A 27,900-nucleotide genomic window follows, 5' to 3' on the forward strand; every position below is an offset into this window, starting at 1 on the left:
ATAACCTAATAACTGTTTTGCGATGCACGATTGTATGACTACCGCTATGCAGCAATTACCTTCAACTGCTACTACGTATTAATACGCAAAGTTCTAATGAAACTCAATTAGTTAATATCTGTTTTGTTTTTCTTGATAATGCAATGGCTCATTTTTTTTTAATTTGTTGTTCGGTTGTATATGATATGGTGAGTAGAGGTGAATGGATACACCCTCGAGTTACCGCTTCCCTGTCACTCCGTGGTAGGATTGCCTTTCCCCTTTTTTTTATTAATTCCTATTTTGACTATTGAAAAAAGAAAATTCACATGGAGATTTATTAATTACTAGCTCACCCAGCAGACTTCGTAGTACCTCAGTCGATAAATAAAAGACCTAAACTTTTGTATAAAATAAACTTAAAACAAACAAAAGGAATCCGTCCGACGGGGGACACATCAAAAGAAAAACAATATTGTTATTTTTTATTTAATTCCAAGCATTTTCATATTTATCTACCTTTTAAACCTTCTCTGGACTTCCACAAATAATTCAAGACCAAAATTAGCCAAATCGGTCCAGCCGTTCTCGAGTTTTAGCGAGACTAACGAACAGCAATTCATTTTTATTTAAATAGAAGATAGACAGATTATTTGATTATACGGTAAGCGTTTTTTCCCCGTTCAAACTTCACTAGATTATTGCGCATATTTTTTTTGTATATTCGTATACAGTTTAGTATTTAGTTAGTTAGTATACAGTTCATAGTCTCTGAGTTAGACTATGAGTTCAGATAAAATTTCTAAAAAATAAAATGTGTTTATTTTTCTGCAGGTAGATTGTAAAATCTGTCCCACTAAGACTAAGAAGTTAAAAATTCAGTTAGCCTTCTAGATCCAGCGGCTTTTGCGTTGATAAAGTAGAACTGCGTCCTAGGTATTAAAAAAAAACACGAATTTCCCATTAAATAAATCATTAAAAGTCCAGTAGCCAGCTCCTGTTTTTTTACGTCTTGTCTTAAAGACCATTAACCGGCTTTCAGAGTAATTAAGATGTAGTAAAAAGAAAAACAGTTTCGAGTAAGAATATAAGGGTGGTGATGCAAAAAAGCTAGAGTCTCGACAGGATCTTTAAGACAATTTATGTTCGTTTATGAGTAACTCTCCGACGTTAATGTTTAGAAGGTTTCCAAGTATTTTTTTACAGTTATAGGGTACTTAGAAAACTGATAGATTCCGCAGTAATTTGCTCGGATTTTACGAGTGCTAGACATAAATAAGTCGATGATTACAAAAACTGTACAGTATTCGATACGTCGGAAACAATAATAAGTACTAGCTGTACTCGTCCGCTTCGCTGGGCATTTAAAATTACTTATTATTTGTCACCCCCACAAAGATTCTCATCATTAACGCCCCCGCAACTGGTGTAGGGAGACCAACACTCATATAAATATTATAGCCTTTCCATTAACTCCTTTCCTTTTCTACATGGACACCAAGTTTCAAGTCAATCGGACGCATGGTTCTGTAGTTATAACGGAACATCCGTAAAAACCACTGTAGATTTTTATATATTAGTATAGATTCAAAATTGCCGTTTACTATGTAGGAAGTTAAAAGTCATTTTCGTTATTTTTTTCCTCTCAATCTCCAATGATTCGTCTCTGTTAGAAAAGTGGTCATTTTTCAATGCCTTTCTTGAAGAATCAGGTGTACGGGAGCCAACTAACACTTCAAAGGTATCTTTTACTGCATTTTATTGTTATTTAAAGACTGTGAGTTGTGCCGCATGAGGTCAACCGTTGTCGTGGAGCAACGGGGACGAGCGATTAAGAAAAGCTGGGCGGAAATTCGCAAACTTCTCTATCATCGTGTCCAGTTCCCTACAGTAAACATCCGCAGTAATGCTGATGCAATTTGGTATGAAGCTGTAATTAATTATACCGGCACTAGACCACCAACCAGTTACAATAACTTTTTAGGGGTAGTTTTTGTTTGGGATATTTCCTAGATGTTGAACCGCTTACGATGATCTAAAAGACTCAATTTTTCAATTCAATTTACAATGTGGTCCAAAATCCCTTCGTATCTGTTAAACAACGCAGGGTATTATACCTTACCGCTTGTGGTTGGAGGAGTCCTAATAGGGGTCGGGGCGCAGTTGAGCCACCTCTGCCTCGTGTAGGACAGCCGATGGGCTTTTTGTGCTCAGTTTGGAGAGCTGGTCCCCCGATTGATGAGGTTGTTTGAGCCGACTGCTCCCGAACATTGGGGATCCAGATCAGGTTTTGCGCCGCTTTTAGGCGGGGGTGGTGCGATCGACGACGAGTGGGCGGGCGGCTGAGCTGCGGGCGCGGAAGGCCTATTCTAGGCGGTCCGTGCTCGAGTCGTAGTCGAGGCGGCTGGCCAATCCCACGTGGGGTCTACGGACCATCAAGGCGGCTTACTCGATCTTTGATGACTGGGTAAATCGTGGCCGAGGACGCCTTACCTTTCATCTGGTGCAGGTGCTGACTGGGCACGGATGCTTCGGGAACTACCTGCACCGGATAGAAGCTGAGTCGATGACGATAAGCCGAATAGAAAGATAAGACCGAACTTGTCGCTGCCTGACGTCGTGGCGTCGATGCTTGGCGGCGATGAGTCCTGGAAGGCTATGCTCGATTTCTGTGAGTGCACCATCTCGTAGAGGAATGGTGGTGGGGCGAGTGAGGCAAAGCTCTCGTCACTGCGCAAAAGTACGCCGCCGCCGAGCAGGGGCGGAAACGGGGCCGCCGTCTCAATAACTCCGAATGGGCTCCGGCCCGGTCCGGGGTATGGCGCCGGCTGTGAGTGGCAGAAGTTTTTAGTGAGGTTCAATTCCCACATATCCTACCTGCCGGGCGGGTGGGTATCCGGCGATTTTCTCCTGTGGAAAAAAAATACCTTACCGCGATCGTCGCGCGACTCGTTCAGTTCGTGCGGCACTTACTTATCAAGTTCTTTAGCTTGCCGATTTCCCGTGAATGTATCAATATAATTAGTATTGATGCTAACGTTAAAAGCTGCTGCTAACTCAGCGGTAGATTGAGTATAGTTAGCTTCGACTACCACCTTTAATTCGTCATTGTTGATTTTGACGTTTCTGATGGCCACGGCATTTATTGTTAAATCAAAATTGCTATGTCGGTAGCGTTCAAACTAATAATAAGTCTGTGTTCGTTTATATTGTTCACTCGGTAACCGTCATTAATGTTGTGATGAACTCATATTCCATTATTTCTTGTATTTTTAGCGTGTCCAATTCATGAAAAAGGTACAAATTTACTGAAAATAAGAACTAATCAATAAACAAATTACTGAATTTGAAAATACACATTCGTTTATTTATTTAGAATTTACTATACATATAAATTACGCAATACATATAAATTACGTTTTAAATAGCCAGTATTGTAAAACAGCAATTTCACATGTAAATAACTATTAATATAATTATATATACAATAAAAAACGCAAGAATAATCAGCAAAAGCCGTTCTGATAAACCACGTATTTAATAAAAGGATTTTTGTTTCCTCCAAATTTGTAAACTTGGTTTTTGTAATTTTGGATATTAATTGAAAAAAAAAATATGAGTATCAATAAAATGTTAGTCAAATACAAACTATAAACACCACTGCCAAATTAGAGCACATAATTCTATCATAGTCACTGCGCAATAATCCAATATACGTAAGAATATGTAGCGTTACTTTCACATATTAAACCCTTAGTAATAACAATTAAATTAACGGGTGAACATGACTAATTTTCTATCAGTTGTTCTTGAGGGGCCTTTGTGACCGTTTCAGTTATTAAGACTCAAAGGAACCCAGCAGGGGTCCCCAGCCTTTCTACTGTACTACGTGCAGATACGTAACTAGGGGTGCGACGTTAAAATATTAAACTTTAGTCTTTCCGGAAAAAAAATCTATCCAGCCAAAGAAAATAAATTTTGTTAAGGTGAGAGAGGAAATTTCTCTTAATATACACAAGTGTAATTTCAACTTTGAATTTTCTGAATTAATCACTAGTTTTTGAACTGGAAATAACAGGAATGTTTGATTATAGTTAGAATATACTAAACATATAGTTTAAAAGTTAATTGTGATGCTAATTGATAAATCATTGCAATTGCATACAGTCTTTGCTATATGTTAGAAAAAAATACCAAATATGTACCCAAATTTTGAAAATAGAATTATGTTACGACTAGAATATTTAAATTCTTTCAGTTCAATTTTTCCCTTATAGGGTCCGGTGGCCGCATTCTTGTTATTGAATGCGGCCCGTGCACACAGTGCTCGTATGTGCGAATCAATGGTGTGGAAAAGGCTTTATCGATTTTAAACTACCCTTATGTTGCAGTTTGTTAAACTTATATTGTTATTGGCTTTCAAAAGAGAGACGTTCCTTTGCTTTGAACGGTTTGTTCTTGCTTGGATTTCGCTGAAGAATTTATGTCTGTACCGTATTCAGATAACGTGTTAAAATATTTGTCATGAAAATATTGCGATCGAACATTTTTGATTTCTAGTAGTAGTTTTTTTTTTGTCGGAACTTTATTCTGTAACGTCTCCTTAGTATGTATTATGACAAACCCTGTAAACAGATTAGATACTCTTGGAAAAAAGCCGCAGTTAAAAACAAAAAAATAAAAGAACTAGCTTTGAAATCAGAAACTCAAGAATCAAAAGTCGTAAAACTTATTAACTTTATTTATTTTACTGAGCTGAATCCACAGGAGTACGAGAACGACAAAAGGAATAAGGCTTGTCTTTTAACCTAAAGTCAAAGGGTTTGAGTTGGTAAAGGCTCAAGCTTGCTCGCCGTCGAGTCGCAGTCATTTTTTCACATAATTTTCGTAGTTTTCACAAGGAAAAACTACGAGAGTTGTCGAGTGGCATTGAGAGTCTAGCTTTATGAGGAGCTAAATAACTTTATGATGTTTTTATACTTTGTAACACTGTATTTAGTCTAGGACTATACTCTGTTGGGCGACGAACTTCTTTTATGTTATTTAGTATAATACAATTTTGACATTACCTTGTCATTGTCAACGCTAGTAAATATTCGGAAGGTCTAACGTTTGCCTTTAAATAAAAATTGTCTGTTGCTAATTTTGTAATTATCAGACTCAAAATCGCACCAATAAAACTCTGAAGTATTCGAAACATTAGAAATAATATAATAACAAAAGTATTAACGCGAAACAAAGCCGTACAAGTAGTTTTAATTGAGACTATAACTCGTGAACACGGAAGAAAATACTATAGCTTTATAGTATGTTAAAGGTTTTCAGGTGTGAAGTGGTGTCATTAGGATCGTCGGTTGTAAAGCTAAATGTTAATAATAAAAGCCAATCAAAGAACACATTAGGCTGGATCAGTAGTAAACGACCAACAACGCAATGAACTAATGTTTAATTACGCCCCCGTAACTGACGTGATTGCATTTCCTGCATCTGACATCCCTGTTTATTATTTTGCCAATTTGAAACGATATTAAATTCTTGGAAGCGAACCCGGGGCGGGTCTCATTTGAACCTGGCATTATTGACTGTTTGCATACGGAAACAGTGTTGGGAATGCCTTTGATTCAGACTAACGTTTAGATGGCAACATTTCGGAGTATTTTTAAGATTGTGTTTCAATTTACCGTTCATTCAAACTTCTTAAGAAAATCTTAACCGGTTTTAAATATTTATGATTAAAACAAAACCCAGTTATTTATTTTTAATGATCTCAATTGCCTATAACATTACATTCAATTTACGACATTAATGATCCGATATTTTTTTATTACTAGGTGTGTCGTAGCTTTTCTTTTCAGGCGGAAAAAATTCCATCTGTGTATCAATACACAGATTTTGCGGCGATCTATATTTGGGATAGTTTTTGAAATTATTGATTTGTTTTAAAGATTATCAGTCAAGTACACAAATCATTTGAATTTTCATGTTTTAAGAAATATTATGTTTATATTTTGTTATTTACATATTTATTGACGATTTTCATTAGTAAAACATAGCCGTATTTCAATATTGAAAAATTCATGAAAAAATTACATAGAATATTCGCGTGAGATATAATAGAGTATGTCTGTACCTTAATATATATTGAATATATCGTAGACATGCTTAAATAGCTTGTTAATAGCTACGAACTATTGTAAACTTTCTCGGTTATCGGGAACTCATTAAAAATAAGAATCGTGGTGAGAATACCCTTTATATAGTAAACATGTTATTAATAATACTAAAATAAAATATTAGCCTTGGCCCACGAGACTACCGCCTTTTTTTTGGCCAGGAGGAAATCGCCGGACTTCCACTCTCCACTGGGGATGGTGGGCGGAGTATGTCGGAGTCGAACCGACTAAAACCTCCTGTCGCTCAATAACCCACGTCCGAACTTCGCATGAGACAAAACTCATGCAAAGGTAAAGGGGGGAGAGTGAAGCGTTTAGTGCGGAGCACATCTCTCCCATCATCCTCTCCCTCGGGATGCCGGACCGGCGGTCGTCGGCGCCACGAGCACCAGCACTCTTGGTTGGCAGGCTATCCGGAGCCCGCCTAGATCGCGCCGGTTAGTGTGAGTATCCAGCTGGGTTAGGGGCCTGGTACAGAAAGCACTATTCTTGATACGGCGTGTATTGTGAGGAGGTTTCTCACACTGCAGTCCTAAGCACTGGTGTTTTGTGTCGTAGACACCGCCACCAGCGGAAATCTGTTTTTTGTATAGGGCTATTAAAAAATATTTTTTTTTTAAATATTGTATACCTAAAACGATTTTAATAAATCTAGGAGAATAATAATAAAATTAATTTTATCTTACTAGAGTTATAAGGATCGAAACTTTAACGATAAATCTAGAATTTTTCAGTATCGAGTGCAACTGATAAAGACGTGATCTAGTGTAAAGTTTATCCCTATTATTCATTCTAAACTTAGATGTTAGAACCACAGAGGTACTTGGTTCAATATTTCTCCGTCAGTCGTGCTTCTAATGTTTGAGAGTGGTGACCACCGCCATCCATGAGTTTCATCTTCGCGATGTTGTGCCATCTCGTTCTGTCTTCCGCTACTATGAGAGCATCCTTAATGGTGGTATCGAGGGTAGCACGAGCCAACAAACTGGACTGCGCCCTTCTTTCTTCTTTTTTCTTCCACTTTGTCAGTGATTACCAGTTTTTCATGATTTTCTCCATCAATATGTGATAGATAGATGCTAGGAAGCCTTGTTTTAATTTTGAATTTCGGGTTCATGGTCAGTTCAGTTCAATACTGCTAAGCGTGTTATCATACATGAATCATACACGTAATCATTCCACGAAACCCTAAATTAAAACCGTTTAAAGACACTCAGCATTAAATTGTATTAATTTCTTACAAACTCGTTTTTCGTAGTTTCTAGAACTCGAAGCCAGAATGAACCATTAGCGAGTCAATATTTAAAGCCGAAATTACACTTAATAGCCGTCCCAAAAACCCGTGAAGTTTACCGTACAATTACTAAAGTTGTTCGTAGAAAACTCTGTATCTGCTGCATCAATAATGGCGTGAGTGTGACTCCGGCAAACGTCTAACTTTGTTAAACTCCTCCTTAATAGTGCATAAGTAAAACTTGCGAGCTGCGAGTTAAAAATAAATAAGCACATTCTATCTATATATATAAAAATGAATTGCTGTTCGTTAGTCTCGCTAAAACTCGAGAACGACTAGACCGATTTGGCTAATTTTGGTCTTGAATTATTTGTGGAAGTCCAGAAAAGGTTTAAAAGGTAGATAAATATGAAAATGTCCAGAATTAAATAAAAATAAATTTTGTTTTTCCTCTGATATGTCCCCCGTCGGACGGATTCCTTTCTTTGAGTTTATTTGATACAAAAGTTTAGGTCTTTTGTTTATCGATTTAGGCACTACGAAGTCTGCCGGGTCAGCTAGTATTTTTATAAATTTAAATAAGACCTTACTCAGAGATGTATTGTGAACTTTTTGAATGTATTGTAATAACGAATGTCGCACGAAGGAATTGTGCCAGAAACAGGTCTGTGAGTTTTACTGAAATTGAGCCGGTAGTCTATAAGCAGAAGTTACCGGAGTTATTTTTGTAGCTATACGACTTATGGCCTTTGTTACAAGAATCCATACACGCCATAGATACTATCACTCACCTTTAGACACGAGTTCCGAGTCTCGATTGTACAGACAGACGGTATAAGGTCTCTCCCATCCACTGTGCCATGAAATCGCAGGACTTTGCATTGGGGGCTACAAATTGATATATATTTTTTGATTTAAAGCCCCATGTCGCTCCACCATCTGCGTCAGAGTCTTGGATGATACAGAATTGTACACAGGCATGCAGGAAGTGAAGTAATGCGTTTCGCGAGGAGCCTCTCTTTCCCTGCGATCTTTTTGTTGAGAGACACCAACACGCAGCGGCGCGCCGGCTTGTATTGTTTTCTTGCTTAGACGGGTGGACGAGCTCAGGTTACTGGAGCCCATAGACATCTACAACGTAAATGCCGCCTCCCACCTTGAGATACGAGCTCTAAGGTCTCAGTATAGTTACAACGGCAGCCCCACGTTTCAAACCGAAACGCATTACTGCTTCACGGCAGAAACAGGCAGGGTGATGGTACCTACCCGTGCGGACTCACAAGAGGTCCTACCACCCGTAAGTAAGATTACCTTAGTTTAGATTTAGATTACCTTAGAAGATCTCCTTACTCAGTCTCTTTATTGCTGAAGGTTCTGTTTAGCTTGAAGTGTTGATCACTCGATGCTCTATGCTTCTCCACGTCATCCTGTTCTCGGCGGTCTTTATAGCCTCAGTTATTGGCAAGCCGGTGAGTGTCTTTATCGGATGTAACCAGCGAGCAAGTGAGTGACCGCCTGATCTTTTCCCGTCAACCTGACTAACTATCATCAGCTTAGGTAATCAGGGTCTTTGTGAATGGTGCACTAAAAGGCTTAAAATTCTAAGGGCTTATTGCCTTAAATGTTGTGAACAAAACTCTACAGAGAAATTATTTCATTATCGCGCTTAAAAGAACAAAAACCATAGCAACCGTAACCACTGATTCTAAACTAAGTTTCAATAAATATACAACAATAACCAATGAAAAAACGTTATAGGATTATTTAAAACAAATAAGATTTAATTCAGTCTTAGATTGACTGAAATACTTTTTTTTTTTTTAATGGCAATCTGCCGATACTTTCAGCAATTTCATTCAGATAAATTTAATTGTGATTTTACTGACAACGTCAAGCTATTGTATACCAACATGCTTTATAAAGCTTAAAAAAGAAAACTTTTAAAAACTTCTTAACCTTTTTTTCTTCCTTTTCTTCTTCTTGATTTTCCTTTAAACGATTTTATCTAGTCTTATATTTCAAATAGGAGCCCGAACATTTTTGGGACCGAACAAGTAGAATGGACATTCTACGGTATGTGCTCATAACATGACCTGCAATAATTAGACTAGTTTTATTTTACTACTATTTTTTTTATTTTTTCAGTGAGCTTGTCAATTATATAATATAATTTAAAAGCGTATCTTTCGATGAATTCTCTAGAATGTCGACAGTGTATTGAAGTCTTATAAAACATAAAGAAATCTTACGTAGAACTCTTAAAGCACCCGGGTGCATCAATCGAGCTGGAATCCTTGATCTCGAGCAACTTTCCCGATGACCGGATTCAAATATTTTCCCTAAGTGCAGAGCCTCTTAGCTTCCGTTTGAAGCAGAGGCATCTTTGTGAACGATTCCTTTGCAGATTTTTCGGTAAGCAGTCGTATGATCCATCGTTAAATCCGCGTCTTATCTAGAAAGAAACTGTCTGAAGTTGTGAATGTTTTGTCTTTTTCAAACATGAGTCACGGCATCGCAACTTATGTAAAGTGAGGTTTTTTTTCTATTACTTTTATATCTATATACAAATTTAAATTGAGTATACCGTCCGTTCCTTTCAGTGTTATCCTCAACTATTTTCTATTTAAATTCTTCTAGTATCACTCTGATTCTTATCTCAAGAGCACGCGGTAGGCCTATTTGTGGCTCAATCGTGGGACCGCCACTATTTCAACGCAGACAGAGACTTGACTTCTCGGTGTGCGTCGTGACTTACGTTCTCAATGCTTTCCGGTTCTGTATAAGACGTTCGTTGCAACCCTCAGATATATCCCGATCTTGCGGACAGAATGGAAAGCAGTCGACGTCGCCCCGAACACGTCATTTCGGATCCTCCCGATCCACTAACGGTGCTTTTAGGTACCTCAAGCACCGGTCATCGTTCTCGTCGAGCCCGTCGCTTGCGACGAAGGACTCGACGAGTAAATTAACCCTCAGACACAGCCCACTGAGTTTCTCGCCGTAACTTCTCAGTGGGTCGCGTTTCCGATCCGGTGGTAGATTCTGCGAAGCACGGCTCTTGCTAGGTTCGTGTTAGCAACGTCTTCAGGTTTGAGCCCCGTGAGCTCACCTACTAGTTAAGATTACGCTGAAGTAACCTCTCAAGGCTCTCAGCTTAGGTAGGAAAAAAGAAAAAAAAAACACATATATTAAATAATTTAGCCGTATAATTTAAGTCATCTAAGTAATCAAAATGCTGCACACGAAATCCTTGCCAATAAAATGAACGGCTTCGTTTAATTTAACACTGTACACTCTAAAATAACACAACACTTCAAAGTTTTATTTAAAAAAAAATACAGCTTCGAACACGCAATTAAATGTTTGAAATAATTACTTTGAACAATTATCAAAAGCGGCAGGGCTGCCGACAGCTGGTCCGTATTACCAACTGAGACGTTTCTCAGACGAGAACTACGATGAGCTGAATTTTCACAAGTACGTACTTTGGTTTAAACTTCGAAGTTTAAGTTGGTACTAAAATTAAAGTTCACGCAAACATTTAATAACGAAATAATTTTAATTTTGAATGTTTGTTTTGGTCTATTATTAGTTAATTTGATGGTCGTGTTCAAGATTTATTTAAATACTATTGCGGCATAACTATAATAGTTAGACATATGCTGTCGCGAATCTTTTTGTAAATAATAATGTGTTCTACAAAGTCGTAATGCATTATTTTATTCTATCATCAATAGTTTTCGCGGGGCACGCGATGTAAAGAATATTTTAAGTCATTTTTTTACACCTTTGGTTACATTCTTGGAGTTTTAGTAAGGATCCCTAATTTTTTTTAAACAAAGATTATATCTTATCTCACTTGGGAATATTGTAGCTTCCAAACAGTAAAATAATTTTTCAAATCGGTTCAGTAGTTTCGGAGCCTATTCAATACAAACAAACAAACAAATCTTTCCTATATAATATTAGTATAGATTAATATTTATTATAACAAATACATATGTACGTTTATGATACGTGCGTGTTTTATTGGTGGCAGATTGTACTATGCATAGGCTGTTATACAATACTATAAATCTTCAACCTCAAATCTCTGAGGTCGAGGTGATGTCTCTTTTTCTCATTCATTTCTAGTCAATAAGTTACACTTTTTTTTGTACCAGTACATTGGCGTAAAAGGTACGTGTGTAATACATAGCTGTAGTCGTCGTGGCCTAAAGGATAAGACGTCCGATGAATTCTTATCTAGCGATGCAACGGTGTTCGGATCCCACAGGCAAGGACTGATTTCTCTAATGAAGTACATACTTAACAAATGTTCACGATTGACTTCCAAGGTGAAGGAATAGCATCGTGTAATAAAAATCAAACCAGCAAAATTATAATTTGCGTAATTACCGGCGGTCAGACGTCTTGTGAGTCCGCACGGGTAGGTACCACCACCCTGCCGATTTCTGACGTGAAGCAGTAATACATTTCGGCTTGAAAGGTGGGGCAGCTATTGTACTGTACTGAGAACTTAAAACTCATATCTCAAAGTGGGTGGTGACATTTACATTGTAGATATCTAGGGGCTTCAATTACCACTTAATACCAGGTGAGCCGTGAGCTTGTTCATCCACCTAAGCAATAAAATAAATAAAAATATAGGTCTTAATATTTGTACAATACTGTCGTAGGTAGGAATTGTCGATTTCAATGACCGAATTTCGTTATTTACAAAAAAAATTATAGCTAGCTATCAGATTCTACGTTTTAACATTGTAATTTTGTAAAACAACGTTCCTAATACATACATTCACTTCAATATTGCAGAAGCTTCCTTGTTCACCCTCATTCTTGTTCGCTAACTTTTAACATTACAAGTTTTATGCACCATCTGCCGTAGCAGCCAAGGTTACATTGGAGATTATAAATCATTGCACTTTAATGAAAATACCATGTTTATAATAAGCAGAGATAGTAAAATAATTAAATTTTACAGAGATATTGAATTTTCGACAATTACAGTATGCTAAAAACAAGCTATAGTTATCCAAAATAACTTTTCTGTTTGTATAAAAAAAAACCCAAGACAAAATCTTTAGGTACCATTTTCTGAAAATTCTGCATTTTTGTTCGAAAAAATAAATAATGAAACAAAAGAAAATATCGAATAATAAAAGAAACGTAAATTTTCGATTGTCAGTGATAATGATCGAATTTTGATCGGTTGGCATGCCACGTTGCGAGGGAAAAGGGTGACAATCTCGAAAGACTTCTCATCGCCGGCAAAGTGGAAGGAAAGAGGCCTAGGGGGCGTAGTCCCATGCGCTGGTCCGATCAGATTAAGACGACTTTGGAATCCAGCATCAATGTCGCTATCCACTGCGCGGAGGACAGGAGTGAATGGAAGAACATAGTCCTTACAAAAGTGCTCCGTAAAGGTCACGACTCTCAGCACTGAGGGATACGACGCACGGAGGATGCAATAGTTTTATTTTAATTCTAGATTAGAACAGAGAAATCGAAATAGTGATCCAAATAACTGTATAATAATATACAAATTCGACAATTATTTAAATTGCTGCGAGTGGAGAATTTTTTGTTTACGCATAGTTTTATCGGCTATTTTTCAGAAAAAAAATTGCAGATATTCTGTCTTTAGCGGTCCATTCCTAATGAGGATAAAGTGTATATTTTTTTAACAGTTTATCTTCACATTAATTGGTATCCTAAGTTGACCAATATCAGGTCTGTTATTCCCAGGGAGGGTTGATGCCAGGCTTATAGTCGATCGTCAACTGAAGGTCAAATCAAATTACAAGATGACTGTTGTTTTGACCTCACCTAGTGGGATAAGGACAAAAAGAAGATACTAGAAAAGAAGATGGGGCAGCCGTTGTAACTATACTGACTTATATCTCAAAGACGGTAGCGCATCTACATTGTAGATGTCTATGGGCTCCAGTAACCACTTAACACCAGGTGGGCTGTGAGCTCGTCCATCCATCTAAGCAATAAAAAAAAAAGATAATAAATTTTCAAAATGATTCGTACGTTATTGTGACCGGCGTACATCATTCTCAAGCTATACCATGGAAATTTATGATGTGGACTCTACGTCTACCGAAAATGTTACGGACAGTAGAAAATTTTGCTTGAAACGGCCTCAGTTGGTCGACTCCTAGTGGTTCGGGTGTCCGAATACGAAATTCTTGATGCGGAAACCTAATCAGGAAACTTTGTATTAGCAGCCGGGCTTATGATACAGTGACTGTAAGCACTATTAAATGAGGCTCTTTTCAAACATAATGTGGTTGTATACTTGATGTTAATGGTAATATAAAACCCTGATAAATTTAACAATATTCAGCTACCGTTGAGCAAATTTATTAGGTACTAGCTGACCCGGCAGACTTCGTAGTGCCTCAATTGATAAATAAAAGACCTAAGCTTTTGTATAAAATAAACTTAAAACGAACAAAAGGAATCTGTCCGACGGGGGACACATCAAAGGAAAAACAACATTGTTATTTTTATTTAATTCAGAGCATTTTCATATTTATCTACCTTTTAAACCTTCTCTGGACTTCCACAAATAATTCAAGACCAAAATTAGCCAAATCGGTCAAGCCGTTCTCGAGTTTTAGCGAGACTAACGAACAGCAATTCATTTTTATATATATATAGTTATATATGAGTGTATTTTAATTGTTATTTGGACATAGCCCCAACAACTCAAACGCAGCTCAATTATCAGCTGTTTTAGCTTTTTTTTTATTGCCTTTGTAGGCAGATGAGCATACGGCCCACCTGATGGTAAGTAGTCACCGTCGCTCATGGACGTCAGCAATGCCAGGGGCAGAGCCAAGCCGCTGCCTACCATAAAGTACTCTCCGCAAGCCTCGTTTGAAGAAGGACATGTCATAGCTTAACTAATAACACCTGAAAATCATAACGGTGCAAGCACTATCAGATTATGAAATGGTTTCTTTGACATTAACCTCAATATCTGACGATAGATATTATTACATTTAAGTTGAAATTTGACGAGACGCCAGTATTAATTAATACCGTCCATTAGCGTCGCTTGCTCCGTCTCTGAGAGCGCTCTATCGCTCTAAATGCAATTAGTTTACGCGAGGCACCGACACTGCGCGACACCGAGCTCAACCTAAATATAATTCGCACTCTAATAAGATTATACCATGGAGTGTTCATAAGAAAATATTTTAGACCGTAATAAAATACGTGAAGCTCTTATTACGACGGGTTCTTTTCGAAATATTGTATTCATTATACGTTCCGCGAGGAACACTGGAAAGAGCCCATTAAGGATTGCAATCTAAATTGTTATAAGCCACGAATCGACGCAGTTACAGCTCTTCTATAAAATATATCACAAAATACGAAACTACTTACACTTTCAAATTTAAATTGACTTCTGAACTTACTCGTTATTTTGGCACGGATAAACTGTAACGTTTAAATTTATTAATACACAGACCCTAAAGAAACACAGAGTAGTTTCGACAAATACAATATGTATGATTTCGCATGTTCTATATCAGCTCTTATAATATTATCCTTTCATGTTTTTATTCTTTGGCCAATGATTAAAAATTCCGTTTGAATTTATAATTTTAATGCTATTTTAAATTTCATTGATTTAGTCTTAAAAAGGCTTCATAAGATATTTGTAACTTGTTGCACATTTCAATTTATATCCTGAACACATTAATAAAAAACTTATCTGTTCATTATTCTTTCTATTAGCAATTACAACGAAGGGACATAAAGGGGATTGCCCACTCTCCATAGTGTGCTAGGCCCAAGATGGACATCAAATATTACTATAAAAATGTACTGATTCAAATTCTTAAATGTATTGGATATCTAAAAAATATATTGAAATTGACGCCACTATTATAAAAAATGTAATAAAAATAAAAACTCGTTTTGAGGTTAATTTTCTATATAAATAAGTGTCGGATTGTGAGATACTTCAAGAACTTTTCTTTTCTTAATGTTTAAGATGTTCCTAATGTATTTTTATCCAATAGGGTATAAAAACACACTTAATTCTTTAAATATCTATATTTTCTTCATCTTCATACACAATTAGTATCATCTAAAAATAGCAAAGGAGAGCATATACACGGTTTTAAATCTCGGTCAGGGTAAAACCACAATTCACACAATGTTTTTTAGTCGTAGTATGAAACGTTATTGATAAAAGTAAAATAAATCGTAGAAAAATCAAAACACATCCATTTTGTACGCAAGCACAACACCACAAGCAGCAAGCGAAGTATCAGTCAGTCAGATTGAATTCAGTGTTGTCAGTATAAAGAAAAATAATTACATGAAATTCATATATCGATTATTTTTTTAAATAACCGATTTTATTTATATCTTAATTTTTTTTATATCTTAATCGATTGATTTATATCTTAATCTTTTTTTTACGAGTACACATTATTTTTTATGTTTTTGTTTTAGTTGTACATATTTAAATAACAATACTAGTAAAGTTTTTTTTATTGCTTAGATGGGTGGGCGAGCTCACAGCCACCCTGGTGTTGCTAAGTGGTTACTCGAGCCCACAGACATCTACAACGTAAATGCGCCACCCACCTTGAGATATAAGTTCTAAGGTCTCAAGTATAGTTACAAGTTAAAGTCCAATGGGTATGTCTTCGATGTTATTTTATGTGCACAAAATTCATTAAAATCGTTTGATTAATGATAATACTTAAAATGATTTATTTATATGTTTTATTTATATACTCAAAATATTTACTTCATACGTAAAAGGATTTGAAGCTGGCAATATTTTTCCCGCAAAAATAAAAAACCTTGTTTTTTCAATAGAGTTACTTTTTTTAAACTACTTATTGTAAACTATAGTGGCGCTTATTTGCAAGAAAGTAAATGCATATTTATTTATGACAAAATTAATGCAATAAGTATTTTTTCTATAATCTATTGTCCGCTTTGGGCCTAAAATGGGCCATCCCCTTTGTGTTATACTTCGTAAATAATTTAAATAGTTACGTTTAAGCGCTTTTAAAATTCAAAATTTATTGTTTATTAAGCATAGCGATCTAAGCCGACCTTCGATGAATGCTTCCGTTTATTGTGAAGTTTCTATCTACTCCTTGCATGTAATCAGATGTTGTGCTTGTGGAAGTTCAAGCGAATGTAAACCGCATTAGGCTTAGGCTACAGCCCAATAATTTCATGTCTTCACAATTTAGTGTTGCAACACCAGCAAAAATATATTATAAAGAAATAATAAAATTAGTTTTACTGTATGAATTTTGGACTGCAGTATTTACGTACTTTATAACGTTAGATATGTAAACATGATAGAGGTTTTTTTTCCTTTATAAGAGATTTACCTTAGATCAAAATAAGTAGAACACTGAAGTGGAGATGGACAGGACATATCTTAAGAGAGAAATACGAAAAATTGACTAAAATAATTACAGATAGCCCACGGGATAGCAGTAGAAAAAAAGGAAGACAGCCAAAACGTTGGGAAGATGAAATAAAGAGTATAGCCGGCCCGCATTGGAGTCGAATGGCCAAAAATAGAGATTATTGGCAATCTTTAGAGGAGGCCTTTGTCGAGAGACAAGCTATTTTGAAAACCACACTGAACGCCAAACGCAATACTTCATTATAAGTTGAATTTAAATTTAATTTATTATTAAGTAATTTATGAAGTTAGTAATTAGTAAGTAAAACAGCAATAAAGGCTTAGTATTATTATTATTATAGGAGATTTACCTTCATAATAAGAGATGAGTATGTGTACTAAAATACAAAATCGTGTTGTATCAATAGAATTGTACATATTGTACGAAATTTAATTTAAATTTTGACTACTTTGATTGAAGTCCTAGTACTGTTAATATAATTTGCTGCGGAGATTGGGGTCTAGCGCAAGTTATTAGCGAAACTTTAGCTCACCCTCTAGCCTTTCTTTCGCGTCCGGCTTCGCTCGACGAGGCCTCAATAGATTCATTAAGACTCTAACGAGATCTTCCCTAGGGAGTCACGAATGCTTTGTTACGTTAAATGCGATTTATTTTGTTTGTATATTTGCCGGAGCGGTGTCCCTGTCAGGCTTTGGAAACATTTGCTCCTGTTAACAATATTGATGTTCCTGCACCTATCTAGTTTGTCGGATCGTGTTATTCAATCGACGCTTATTTTCATGAACCTTTTCATTGTATTCATACGTATATAAATGTAGTTGAATGTAGAATGTATGTATATAGAGAATAAACAGATTACTGGTGGTAGGACTTGTGGACCCTTACGAATCGGTATTGTCTTCAGTCATTCCATTCCAGTTTTGGAGGTATCCAGCCTGTATTCCAATGCAATTTAGGACTACGTTCGATCTCGGGTGTATTGACCTAAGAAAATTGAAGATTGTAATTGATATTATAGACTGTGATTGTAGAAATGAGCAGATGACATTTAATTTTTGTGGAGGTCATTTTTTATCGTGTAGATATTGAACTATCCTATTAATTCTGCACTTTTAGTCTCGCTTCATTCAAGTAATGGTTTTCTAATCTAAGGACAAATAATTTCTCTATAATCTAGTATTTTCTTAGGGATTTTTTAAAGATTGTAAGCTTTTTGGGTATCCTTTACTATTTTTGGTTTTTGGTTTTTACTGCACAGGACTTCTCAGCCCCCTACCCTTAAAAGGTTACGGAAGCCTATTTAGCCTGCTCTCGAAATTCAGATATGAGATCGAGATTTGGGTTATATAATATAACAGCTAACAAACTTTTGAATCCAGAATGCATTTTATCTAGTTTTGGACTCCAAATATTGTTAAATCGATGGCGGGTTGAAATACTCAAGATCTATAGACGAACATATAAATTCTTCATCTGTAAATGCTGAGAGTTGTGAATCGCATTTATGTATGAAACAATTATTTCATGTAGTATTTTCTTATTAGTAAAAAAATCTAAACAATTAACTAATTTTCGAAAAAAGAACGATCGAACAATTCGCATTACACAAATATCAACACTTCAAAGAATTAATTAACTACTAGAGGTCCAGCAGTAGTCGAAATTCGACTATAATTAACAAAATTTTTGCTTGACGTATTAATATATAGATTATATTTCATTATATTTCATCTAATTTCATTTAATTTCATACCAATTGATTAATGTTTCTGAAGTAAGTAAATTTTTGAATTTTTTTTTTTTTTTTAACAATCACCCCACGTTAACTGGTGCCGTGATATGTTCATAAAGAACTTGTGTTACAGGTATCAGATAACGGATATAAATGTAAGATTTTTATTATACACATACATATATGTAATATACATACATAACCCTGGAAAAGACATTTATATTTATCATACAAATATCTTCCCTTGGCGGGATTCGAACCCGCGACCCCCTTGTGTAGTGACCATGTCACTTACCACTACACCAGACGGCCGTCAATTAATTAACTAATTAATTAACTTCATTTCGTTTTATTTCATATTACCATTATTCATTTTTTTTTTTTATATAAACTATTAGACTGTTTGGTATAATAATATCTTTGCCTTTCCAGTTGAAAAAATAGAACTACTACTACTCATAATGTTTGACAACAAAAGAGTATGCATGTGTGTGTGTCAAATACATGGTAGTGTGTCTAATGTTTTCTTTATTGATTCAATGTATCTTTTAGGCATTATTTAAAAAAAATTATTAGCATTGTGCACTTCTTTTCTATATTGTCTGTAAGTGTGGAAAATTTCATACTCCTCCGTCCACGCAATTTTCGTAACAAGGGATACAAAGTTTTTGCTTCACGTATTAATATATAGAGAACGTAACAATGTTTGCTTACACTAATGAGATTCAAATCAATATAGCATTTGCATTCAAATACATTTTGATGAAATCTAGTGTGCTTTTGAAATGAACGATATTTAAAATTCACCCTCCATAAGTCATTTTGCCGACAGCTTTGATAATTAGTCCGCTTTGAGTACAGTATTAAAATACCATCCCTAATAGAAAATACATTCGTCCTCAAATTTGTGCGTTACATTTTGTAATAGATTTTTGTCACGAATTATTTTAAAAAGAATTTATTTTAAAATTATTTTAATTAATTTTTATTTTAAATTGCTTAAGTAAGTAATATTATTGTCCATTTAATTTTTATAGTCCTTCACTTTCTCATGAAGTAACAAGAATCAATCTCTTAAAAAAACATAAAAATGTATACGGACAATTTGTATTAGTAAATTGTTCTAACGAGGACGATAATTTATAGTTTTTAAAAATCTACTTAGGGATGAAGGAGTGATCTACGGTTATTTCATTACTAGCTTGTGCCCGCGACTTCGTCCGCGTGGAATAGTTACTTTGGCATAACGCTAAATTTTACCCGCGACTTCATTTACAGTACTCAGGATTGGAACTTCATTACTGAACCGGTAGATGACGTTGAAGCTAGGTTTCATGATGATCGATTGAGTAGTTTTCGCGTGAAAGCGTAACAAACAAACTTACATTCACATTTATATATTAGTAGGGAGTATTATAATGTTTCTTAAAGTGTCAATCATAAGCAGCTCCCGTCCAAACTAATTCTAATAGATAAAAATTAAAGTTTGTTTGTTTGGTTGTGTTGTTATGCTTTCGAACATGGCACATCAATAGTTGCTTTTAATACTCAAAAAAGGTTTTTGCGATATTATTAAGATTTTAAAAGAGGTAACGCAAGCGTCGGTTCATGAAATGGATACTTAGTGAAAGCCATAACGATTGTGGCGGGCATTCATACGAGCAAAGAGATTGAATTTATTATCTAATATGAATGTAACAACAATAACAAAAACAATGATATTACAAATAAATAAACGTTTCACATTCAGTGACTCTGACCTTTGCCCAATGGTAATTAGTTAGAGTTGCTAACCACAGGACCTGTGAGGTGAATATAGCCTACTGAGTTTCTCGCCGATCTTCTCAGTGGGTCGTAATTCCGATTCGCTGGTATATCTTGCGAAGCACTGCTCTTGCTAGGGCTAGTGATAGAAAATTGAGCCCGCGAGCTTAGCTACCCGTCTGGGTGTAGCTGAGTAGCCCCTTGAGCTACTAGCGAATAGGTAGGAAAAAAACTTCATACCTCAAGATGGGCAACGATCTTCATATTGGTCTCAACGGACTCTCATAACCACTTTAAATTATTGGGCCGCAAGCTTGTCTAATTTTTAACATTGAAAAATTGATTTGTTCACCCATGAAATATAAATGATATGTTTTAGGAAGAAATCACTATCAAATTATTATCAGAAAACATTAAGTAATATTTCAAAACATATAATAATAAACTAAAATTCAAATTCGAAATAATTTTAATACAGATTTTCTATATTAATTTACTGCAATTGCCCCCCTTAATTATCAAAGTTCCCCCTTGTGGGGCGTGGGGCCCACGTTGTGAAACATCGATCAAAATAGTTCACGACCGTTTGATATAAAGTAAATACCATTGACATCACAATATGAATGCTGCCAACCACTTCGAGATATGAAGTCTAAGTGTTAAGTGTATAGTATAACGACTTTACCGGCCTTTAAATCAGGACGTGTGACTACTCGGAGACAGAAACAGCCCAGGTGATTATATTAATCTATGCGGACTAACAATTTGCACTTCTTTTTTTTTAACGCTGGGGAATCCATTTACGGATACCCGGTTGAGGGGGGTAAGAGGCTATGTCGTACTCCGGCGCCTCCAGAGAAGAACAGGAAGAAGAAGAAGACCGGGGTGCTCCTCTTCTTCCAATTCCTGCCGGGAGACTACGCCTTGAGAAAGGCGCGTGCGAGGCACTGCACGGCGTCAGCCACGCAAGAGCTACCCCGCAAAACCGACTACCGACTAAACCCCATCGAGCCCCACCACTCCGAGTCCACGAAACCCACGGTACCGCACAGTGCGCGCCAAAGATTTGCCCTACCATCAGTAAAACCATTCGTTTCGAAAAATTAACGTTCTGTCAAACTTTAACGGATTCGGTATGCAAATTTCAACATTAAACACCTTTATTGTAATACTAAACGCAAATCGATCGGAAGGGACCGTCGTCAACGAATCTTGGAGAGGTATTTTTCAAGGCGACTGCAGCTAAGCGATAAGCGTCTCTCGTAATGTGACCGAATTTCAATCAAATTTATGAGTTATAATAATGATTATAGGTCCTTTATCAGAGCGGCGCATAAAATTTTCCAATTTGACTGAAAAGGTGAACTCTAGTGTAACAAATTCGTCGGCAATCGTAAGGCGCTGATAACGATTCGGTGAATTAATCCCGAGAAAAAAATTATTCGGAGGGGAATCGTTAGAATGAGAACGAAACATCAATGGATCGCTGCACGTTTGTCAAAGTTAATATTTATTATGAACCGTTTTAGGTATGACATAAAAGGTCCGAGATATTTATTTCGAGTATGATCCGAATGATAGATACCGGTATATTGTGTATAGTCAATGACATTTTTGTTGTTTCTCGGAATGCTATAGGCATCTCGTATTTTCTAGAATAATGAGGTCACTGTTTTCTATGGAATTTGGAATATACATTAACCTACTTTTATATTAACCAGTTATATAGGTAGTTTAGTTATAAAATATATCTGTTTGATTCATAGTTCAGGTTAGAAAAAAAAAGTGTTACAAATGCTATGAACCTTAGAACACCGGATATACCTTATATAATGATATGGAATACTCTAAAAGTGGTTAAACAATAATAAAATATTTAATTGGGTTTTCTGTTCAATATTAAGAATACAACATTTAAAGCCTTTATTTTCCACTAATGGTATTATACAGTATTCTTGAATTAAATAAAACTGCACTCGTCTTTTTTCTTAATGACAGAGATTTCAGTCAATATATATAAGAAAAATCTTTTTAAAAAAAACAAAAAGGTTTTATATAAAAATTACATAAAAAAGGTTTTTATTTACATATATACCAACGATAAAACAAACTGTGCAACTGTGCTTAATGCAGAGTTTGATGATTCAATTCAGTTTAATAAAAGTTCATTGAATGTAAAATAGTTCTATTCTTTTATGAGGTAATCGGGGTCTAGAAAGTGCTTCAAATTAGTTTGATATGATGCAGATTTCAGTTAAGTATAATAATATGTGTACATGCGTGGAGCGCTCACATCTGTTATAGTTTTAATCACTTCAGAAATCAACGATTCTTACAATTTTCTTAATACTTATACTACAATATATATTTTTAACTTAATGAAGTCTAAAACTCTGACAAAGGTAAATAAAATATTATTGCAATTTAGTTATGCATTGCTTAATATTTATTATATACAGATTCATTCATTTATAATTTGTAAGGTTATTCTTCATTTAGAAACCTTTAATCCCACTAACAAATTTTATTTGAACTAGGTTCCAGTTTTAGCCGATGCAAGATCTATAAGTTTCTCTTTTATTTCTGAATTAATTATCGATTAATTTCATTTTGTGTTTATTCTTTCCAATAATTTGATTGCAAAATAATTTCTAATATAACGAATTATTAAAACACTTAATAAAAGTCACCGAACGAAATCTTTGTTCTTCGAAGCCCCGGGGTGTGGCCGGACCGCTTGCAGCGATTGAAATTTAAAATATTGTACCCTTTGCCATTATGCGAGCTTATTCACCCTTGAAATATCCCTAGGGGGCACCAGGTACAACGATTGGGGAAAATATTTTACACTTGTTACTAAGGATGTCGCTTTCAAGTCTGCCATCACCCCATTCGTGGCTATTCAAATTTGATCGTTACCTCTTTTGAATAACGATCAAAGTCGTCTGTACCGCGTCTCGTTTCGCGGGGATATTTACGAAAAGCACTCAATTAGCGTGTCGTGGATGAAAAATTGTTATTGAAACCTCGCTGATTGAACTTGCGATTCATAACTATGTCTTTTTTGGACTGAGGGACAAAATTAATACAATTTTACTAATGTTTTGCACATTCCAGTCTAACTAGTTAGATCCAACGCTTAATGATTCCCTGGTTGGGTGGATTGTTAGCTGGTAGTAGAGCATCTTTTGAGTACAAAAGGACAGACACTACCATTCAACTTTTTTAGCGACGAAGCAGTAATGAGTCTCAGCTGAAGAGTGCTACAGACGTGGTGTTGTACAATAGAGATGTAGACTTTATATCTCAAAGTAGATAATGGCATTCACGTTGTGATGTCTATGACATTGGCTTACCACTTATCACCGAGTAGACCATGAGACGATTCAACCGTTCAAGGATTAAAAAATACACGGTTAGAGATGGATGTCTTTATTTTAGGTCTTCATGATACAGCTAAAGCTAACTTGAGATGAATCTTTTATTTCTTGTAAGTTTACTCCAAGCGCTCCCAGAGTATTCTATTTTCAAACTGTTTTGTATCACGGATCGATAACCTCAAGAGATAAAACTGACATAAATAATAATCCGGAAATTTCAAAATGGAAGTCAAGATTATTAGTTGACTCGAGCGGTCTCACAGCACGTTCCACTAACAGCGAAGTGTACGCGCTCCGAAAACGTCTTGATACCAGGGAGTCTGAGATACAAAGGCTTATAAAGCGAAAATTTGTTAACTTCAAAAAGCAGGCAGAAGAGAATGATATATTTAAATTGCCAGAAAGATTCATTTCCGGCCCGTTGGCGCATTTGAGCTGCATTTAAGTTTATTTGAGTGAAATTTAAAACGCTCTCTCAAATTAAGAAGTTTTACACTCTAGTACGCATAATTAAAATGTTTACTAAACCGTGTTCGGGTACTAAAATAATTACGCGAACAACTTCACTCATTAGTCATCGCGGTTCCTGCAGGTGCAGAGAGGGGCGCAGTCTACCCGCATTACTGCATATTAGCTCCGGCCCAGTGGGCGTAAGGCAGCGTTTACTTGATAAAATAAATTTGAACAAAACAAACGCATCCACTGCGGCAATATGAATCCACCTCTCTGAAGTTGTGCTAAGCGGCATGGAAGCGGAAAAATGGTAGTCCGCTATGAGCTAATATGCGAATGCTTGGCATGCCGGAAGGTATGTATTTGCCGATAGATACATCGCCCGTAAATGTATGGGTTCAATTTAATAGTAATTTGTTTAAGGATTGTACATTGAAGCATCTTTGGAATCAGTAAAATTCCTAAATCAAAGTCTATTTTTGTTCCGTAATTCTTAACAATAAGTAACTCATGATTCGTCTTTTTTATATTTATTAATGTCATAATTACGTTCTAAAAACGATTACTTATAATATACTAGTAAATAGGTATGTCCTTATACATTACTCTTTTTCGCTCTAATTTTCCACCTAATTTTTTCCCTTCAAAGCCCGTACGAGTTAGGGATAACTTCCAGCCTTTAAACAATTACACGTTTCCCTCTTAAAGAAGAAATTGATTTATTTGAAATGCAATTAAGCCTTTTTTAATTGCTACACGGGTAAATGATTCAAAGCCCAACTGGTTTAAAGTAGTACTAAGTGCCCATTCATTTCATAACGGGAATGACGTCACTTACCTTCAGACACGAGAACAAGTCTCAATTGTGTCCTTCCTACTTGAATACATGACTGCTTAGTCGTAGAATTACGGAAGGCGGTGGTACCTATATGCGCGAGCTTACTATATACAATACTACCACTTCGAGCTAAATCTCCAAGCTGGGTAGATTTCCAATTGTAGTTATTATAGAATCGAGGACCACTCAACAACCATTAAACGTGCTCGTCTAGTCACGCAGGTTAATAAAAAAAATGAAAACAAAAAAAAAGCGTGCTATTTTGCTTTTAGTTTCAACTCGAACGACAGGGATCGTTATCAAACGCTTCGCTTTCCCGGAATTGCTGAAAAACGGGGAACACTTTTCCGAACCGATGCTCTAAACAAGTCGAACCCAGTTCCACACAAACACTATAGGAGAATTTGAATTCGTAACTGAATTTAAGCCGAATTGAAGTGTCAAGCATAACGAGAGACGATCGTTGTATATATGGGGTGGCCATTCGTTAGTATAACTCTTTTGGTAAAACGACCCCTGGATAAGCCGGGTGCACTGTTAACATTCTTTTCAATAATGATGGAAAGGGGAGACGAATGCTCTGTCTTGTTTATTGGATTTTTTGTTGCAATCTACATATGAATAGCAACAGCAATCTGTTGGACGTTGGAGGGTATCGAGTCGAAGCATTGTTTGTTTAATCTGTAACTAAATTAAAATTTACTTTACCGTACAAACATAGTTTAGCATATTGTTGTAAAGGCGGTAAATGCTTTTTGGTATTGTTATTAAATTAGAGTATTTCTTCGACTGTCCCAATATCGTATCCCCTCTTTTTGATATCCTTCCAAATGGCATTCCCCGGCCTATTAATATTAATTCTTTATAAACTTTAATCTATTCTAAACATGTAAATATTCGGTGTAAATTTTTATCTGCTAATAATATTTATCTTTAAAGTAGTTAGTCTAACATATATTTATGTGTGCTGCTCTTAAAATCACAGATTCACGTATGGAAAAACTGACCAAATTTATTTGTATTTAGATTTAGTATTTTTTTTTTTTTTCTCTCTAAGCACCTGTAATTTTTGTAAATACTTTGATATTGGCAAAATCAATGCCAAAGGCGTTGAAGCAAAATTCTTTATAAAAAAAAATTGATTTATCACGACGGCCAACAGAGTCTACCGAGAAACTTGTTCAGGGTGGGGCCAATGGTAAGAGATCTCGTGTACGAATCTCCATGCGCTGGACTGATCAGGTGAAAGACCTTACTGAAACCCCACTTAACGAGTGCATGCGCCAGGCCTCGGTTCGCAAACTATGGAAACCATCTGTCGAGGCTTTAATAAGCAAGAATTCCACATGACCACGACTGCTCTGCCAAGAGCAACCGACTATGATGATGATTAAATTAGAGTGTATTTTGAAGCCATTCAGATTTTTTAAGCATGCTAGATATAACGCTGAAATGCAGTCTCGCGATCTGGTATGAAGCGCAGGATAAGCATTAATCCAAATCGTTCTGCCTTCAACTTCGTCTATTTTGTTAATGTAGTCAGTCTATATAAACTCTATATAAACTATATAAAATACTCAAGAAATAAATAATAAATGAACATAGAATATACTGGTGGTAGGACCTCCTGTGGGTCCGCGCGGGTAGGTACCACCACCCCGCCTATTTCTGCCGTGAAGCAGTAATGCGTTTCGGTTTGAAGGCTGGGGCAGCCGTTGTAACTATACTTGAGACCTTAGAACTTATATCTCAAGGTGGGTGGCGCATTTACGTTGTAGATGTCTATAGGCTCCAGTAACCACTTAACACCAGGTGAGCTCTGAGCTCGTTCACCCATCTAAGCAACAAAAAAAACATGTAGCGCAGATACAAAAAAAAATCGACTCGAAGTTTTTCATATCCGTTTTAAACGTTCACTGTTAGGTGTACACGCGCGTTGGCCGCTTTAATAAGGACCCGCGCATGATAAATAGGATCAAGTGCGGAGACTTGTCAGTTTTTCGTCTCGTTCTATAGCCCGCAAAGCAATGTCTATCCCGCCCTTGTCACTAGAAGCAAGGGGTCGAGGGCTTAATGCACAACGTTTGTGGACTAGGAAACTTAATGAAAGTGTGGCGGATGTAGTTGCAAGCATCATTATCAACGGATTTGCTTAGAGATAAAACGCTTTTCGGGATGTTATGAAAACGTACGCCGATTTGGGGTCGAAATAAGGGAAGTGGAACGTTTTAAATATAGCTGCGACAGAATCGATACGAGTTTCATTTTTATCTGCGGAACGAATTTTGTTTCAATTCGTTAGTTGCTGTTTCTGACTAATAGTTTGAATACACTTTTTGGATTTGGATTTTTGATCTCACCGTTTCCCCTAAAACCAGGCTGTATTCCAAACTATGAACTGAACGAAAGTGTTAATTTTTTATTCATCACATTTATTTTACCAAATCCAAAGTGTGCTCTTTGAATAAAAGCATTTAATGAATGTTGAAAAAAATATTTCATAGATAACCGAAGGCTACATTTGAAATATTAAGTTTATACGATAACGAATAAAGATGTTAACTATTCAATAGTAGCAACGATTTTCTCCTCTCTTACGGGCGCCGGGTGCATACGAGGTAAGAAAACGTATCGTAAAACAATATTCATTTGCAAACTAAAGTATCATTTTAATTGTTAATTATTAACTATTTTAAATGCGTAACTGTAATATGTGTTAGGTTTATGAAACAAAATATGATGTCAATAATAGTGTACTACTATACTTGAGACCTTAGAACTTATATCTCAAGGTGGGTGGCGCATTTACGTTGTGGACGTCTATGGGCTCCAGTAACCACTTAACACCAGGTGGGCTGTGAGCTCGTCCAACCATCTAAGCAATAAAAATAAAAAAACTTTCACGTAGGCATCTAGAAA

The 27,900-nt window shown here is 36.0% G+C and overlaps 1 protein-coding gene across 2 annotated transcripts in view; it reads left to right on the top strand.

Moving 5' to 3' along the window:
- Sema2a (Semaphorin 2a) overlaps window positions 1-27,900 on the top strand; it is a 397,753-nt gene that overhangs the window by 128,482 nt on the left and 241,371 nt on the right. The gene's annotated exons all lie outside the window — the stretch shown is intronic.

This window comes from Bombyx mandarina, chromosome 18 (genome assembly GCF_030267445.1).
Source record: "Bombyx mandarina strain Sakado chromosome 18, ASM3026744v2".
NCBI classification, from domain to species: domain Eukaryota; kingdom Metazoa; phylum Arthropoda; class Insecta; order Lepidoptera; family Bombycidae; genus Bombyx; species Bombyx mandarina.